This window comes from Apteryx rowi, unplaced genomic scaffold (assembly GCF_003343035.1).
Source record: "Apteryx rowi isolate R43461 unplaced genomic scaffold, aptRow1 scaffold_45, whole genome shotgun sequence".
In the NCBI taxonomy this organism is placed as follows: Eukaryota; Metazoa; Chordata; class Aves; order Apterygiformes; family Apterygidae; genus Apteryx; species Apteryx rowi.
In genome coordinates, this window is record NW_020450705.1 from 1,436,862 (window position 1) to 1,441,632 (window position 4,771).

A 4,771-nucleotide genomic window follows, 5' to 3' on the forward strand; every position below is an offset into this window, starting at 1 on the left:
GGGGGGGGGGGCAAGCGGAGCTGGATTTTAAACGTAGTTAAATATCACATTCCTGTTAAAAAAAAAAAAAAATCCTGTCCTCGCATCTTTGCAAGCTGCTTGCATCGCTGAGGCCAGCACAAAGCATTGAGGTCCCACAGGTTTTATCTTCCTCTTAGCGTCCCCGGTGTTTATTCGCTCACTCGCTGCCTCGCAGCCCCGGGGCTGAGCCCCTTGGCCCCGGCCTGGCCGTGCTGCCGGCACCCAGCGCGCCGGGGCCGAAGCGGCTGCCGGCCGCAGGCATCCTCCGAGAGAGCGCGCGGGGCCGGGGCAGCTGGCGGTGCAGCCCTTGCGCCCTGCAGCACGGGCACCAGAAAGCACAGCAGCACGGGGGTGTCAGCAGGGGTCTCGCTAAGCGGCGAAGTCCTGGTCCCACGCGCACGTGAGCCCTGGCGCAGGGTCCCCTCGACGTCGGTGGGATAACGTGCTGCCAGCAAAACCTCCCTTTGCACCGCCGAGCGCTGCACGCCGTTAGCGTTTGGGGCAGCTTGGTGCAAGAGATTAAAGGCTGCAGGACTCGACTCCGAATCATTTTTCGTTTCAAGTACAAAAACAAGTGTCGAGCATTGCCAGCAATTTTCTGTGTCAAGCAAAAACTGAGAGTTAATGAGTAACTCTGGGTATTAATCAACGCTGGGATTCACAGGAAACTTTAAACCCCCCCAAACCATTGAAACGTTAACTCCGAAACACGGCTTCAGGGTGAGGTCGTCCGGTGTTACATCTATTTCTATTTCCACCACGTTTTGAGAGTCAAATTCACACAGATTTCTGAATCTGGCTGATTCAGCCACTTTGAAATCCCGCTTTTCACAACGTTTTCTTCCCACAAAGTACAAATTGGCGCAACACATTAAAGCACCTGGCAAACAATGAGAAACGAGTATGGTTGTAAGAGTCCAAAATGGAAATGGAATTATGTCGCGAACGGTCGGGCATCACTTAAATAAAGTGAATTAACATGAATGGCAAATAGGGGAGAAGCAAAGGAGAGTCAACACATCATACCGTGTGGATTCAATAACGAGGTGGTAGAATGCAGGTGGACAATTTTTTTAGAGAATTTGGCCCGATTTGCAGATTTATTGGTATAACCACAGCAAGGCTGTCGTGGCCGCCCGAAGCCTCGTTCGCGGCACACATCTTCCTCCGGCGGAGGCAGCGCGGGGAGCAGCGCGGACCTGGGTGCAGGAGGTGACGGTGGGGCGCAGAGCGGGGTCCCATGGCCCTGGCATGGCCGTTGCCGCCGCTCCGGGGCAGGCTCGCCGGCGGCACGAGGTCTGCAATCAGCCAGCAGCTACCTTAACTGCTGCTTATGTGCGTGACCGAGGAAAGAACCATCCCGGCAACATTTGCCCTCCGGTTCAACTGAGGCACTGAAAGAAAATTCAGCGGCGCCTCCCAAACGCAGAAACCAGAGGAAACGCAGGAGCCCTTCACTGCTGGAAGGACCCGTTTAATTCCACCCGCAGGCCGGGGAAATGAAAGGCCCGTGTGTCACACGCACAAGGGCACCGGGTCTCTGCAGGACACGCAAGGCACGTGCACTAGGTGACATCCGCAGCCTTTGATCGAACCAGTTGAGCAGGATATAGGAGAGACAAAATAAAAGAAACAGGGAAGGAGAAGAGGAACGGTGCTGAGAAGAGAAGACGATAAATCGTGTGGGATGAGAGAAGAAAGAAAAAGCAGAGGCAGGCACTGCTGGTCGGCCTGACTTCCCCGGGGCGAGACCCTGCGAGGGTTGCCCGCGCGCTGCCACCCGGGTGATGCCGCGGTGTCACAAAGGGCGTCCCCGTGTCCCCACGTCCCCACGCCCGGCACGCCGCCACCACGGGACCCACTGGGAGGATGCCCTCGCAGGTGGGAGCCCGGCCCGCGCGTCGGGGGCCCCCGCAGGGAGGTCATGGTGGTGGGCGCGGGATGGGGACGCGGCGCCTTCGGCCGGGTCCCCGGAGGCAGCTGCGAGGGATGTTTAATCCGGGGGGGGGGAGTCTGAACCCTTCAGGCTTTCCTGAGCAATGAGGGCAGGCTCCGGGACCCCACCTGGGGGGGTTTTCCCTGGAAGATGCATGACGGTTCGGGAGGGATCGGCGAGCCCTGAATGCGCTGGGATTAAGCGGGGCTCCTAATTCCGGCTCGGTGCAGCAGCAGCGCCACGAGCAGCACTGTGCATCTCGAGCCGGCGCTTCCCGCGGAGGCGACGGTCACGTAGGCAGGTCCCGGGGCGGCTCCGCTCCGCTTGCAGCGCAGTACGCCGCCGTCGCTGGACACCGTCGGCAGCTCGGCGCCACGGAGCCCGAGCAAGGCTTGCGCGTCTCCAAAGCATCCTGGTGACGCAGCAGTGCGGGCTGCGGAGCGGCTGCGGCCACGCTGCGCTGGCCGTGCCCTCGCCGTCCCGTCGGGCGGCTGCCACTCGGCACTGCCAGCGCGTGCGTACTCGCCTCGTGTCTTCCGAAGCGAGAAATCGTGGTGCACAGATGCGAATATAACCACCGCTGAGCAAACCTGCGTCCACAGCAGGGGTCCACAGACCCCGCTGAGCTGGCTGTGCTGGCGCAAAGCCTGCTCGCAGGCGTGCTGGCGTCGACATCCCACCCTTTATCCCCCATGGAGAAGCCGGACTGACATTTGCTGGGACGCTTGAAGCGTCCTTGAGGCAGTGACTGCTGAAATGGCCTCGCTGCAGAAGATGATAAGAAATCCTTCTTGTTTTATTTTTTTAAAGGCTAGTTTGTAGCCTCTAGTGCTAGCCAATTTTGAAATACCCACGTCAGAGGTCCCTGAATTATCTCAACTTAAAAACCAGGCCCTGGAGAACAAGAGAGGGAAGGATGTGCTTGGAGGGAGACAAGGACGTGGTGCATGCTTTTAAAGCAGTTTCATAGCTAGCGGTGGCCATATGCACGAGTACCAAAACCGGAGAGCAGAAGTAATTTCTATAATCTCTGGGTGCTCCTGCCTGGAAGAAGACACTGTATTGCAGCGGGCCGCGACCCTGCTTGGAAAGCGGCTGTGGAAGAGCAGCAGATGGGCGACCGTCAGCGTCAGCGTGATCAGCATCGCGCGTCTGCATGGAGCCCAGCTGAGCAGAGACACTTGTCCCAAGCTCGGGGACCTCCTTCTGTCCCCCGTGCTCCTGGCAGGCCAAGAGATCGAGCCTGCCTGCTGCAAACTCCCCCAGATATGAAGACTGTGCTTGGGCAAATGCCCTGCTCCCCAATGGCATGAGCAGACTTGGGTTTCAGATGGGACAAAAAGCTTCTGCAACGGGGCCTTGCAAGCATCTGGCACTGAGCGTGTCTGGGAAACAAGTGACGAAGAGAAAAGGTAAATTGGGGCATTCTGGTCGTTTCCCTGCAAGGCTTTAGGGAGATTTCTATAAGCAATTTCCTGGCGTCCCCTGTGTAATAGGTTTAGGAGCCAGTGTTCAGAGCCAGATAGAAAGAACAGAAATAGAGTGACAAATAAGCCGGAAACCAGGAAACCTCTTTCCATGGTTAAAAATAAAGCGAGGCAGCAGTGAGTTTATTTAGGACACCCAAGAGTAAATCGGATAATTGCTGGAGAAGCGCCAGTTTCCACTGGCAATCCTAAGGCACAGAGGTGTCATCATCAATGAAAACAAGATAACTGAGTCACGGTTAGATAACAACGGAAAAATGCCTTTTCAGTCAGGCGTAGCCTTTGAGCAGGCATCAGTGACAACGTCAGACCTGCGCGTGTTGTGGTGGCTACCGTAGAGGAACCGACGGTGAGTCGCTCCGTCCAAGTAACGCCGGAGCCCAGCGGTCCGGCAACGCAGGAGGATGCCGGGGATGGCTCAGAGGGAAGGAACACGGGCACCATGCCCTCTTGCAAAGGGTTCGCGCAAATGCACGGACAAGACGAATGGTGTCTGTGGCACTTGGTGTGTGCTGGTGATGAGACTGGCATTGGAGTGAGACTTGAAGAAACATGTCTCCACTGGTTATAAGGAAGAGCTTGCCCCACAAGGCTCAACCAGCCTGGTTTTCCCATCAGCTTTTTTTTTTGGGGGGGGGGGGGGGGGAGAAGCCACTTAGAGATATGTCAAGAGCGATTAGTGCAGAAATGCACGGCCCAGGATGGCGTTAGGGAGCTGCAGAGGGATCGAGAAGCTGCTGAGCTGATACATCAAGATGATTTTGCAAAGGATGGTGTTATGTTTCTGCCATTGCTGATATTTTCCATTGCATCTTGTGGATCAGACGAGGTTAAACCATTTCCATGTCTGATTTGCCGTGTCTGTTTTTTGGTGAAGACTTCACATAGGTTTGGGAGGAACATATATTATTATTGTTTCTAGCTATTGTTATTTGTATTATATTTGAGAGGCTGATCTGGGACCAGGACTCCACTGTGCCAAACACAGAACAAGACGTGATTAAAAGATGAGCCTAGGAGCGGTCACACAGAGGAGGGGACCATCAGAAATCTGGTAGCGCTTTATATTCACTTTGCACTGTGATAAAAAAAAACACATAAAATACAAGTCAAGCAGGAATCAAGCTCTTCAAGTCCAGCTGTGTGCATTCCCTTAGTGCATTTTGCTTTCTTCGTCTTCATTACGATCGAGGAGACACTTCCATATTTCAAGGAGGTCATTTGATTTAAAACTTTCTCTGTAAGTAGTGCTGCCTTAGACTTTTAGCTAAAGAAAGGTAAGTATCCAGCTTCCCAGCGTTTACGCTGTGTGTTGACCATCCTGGCG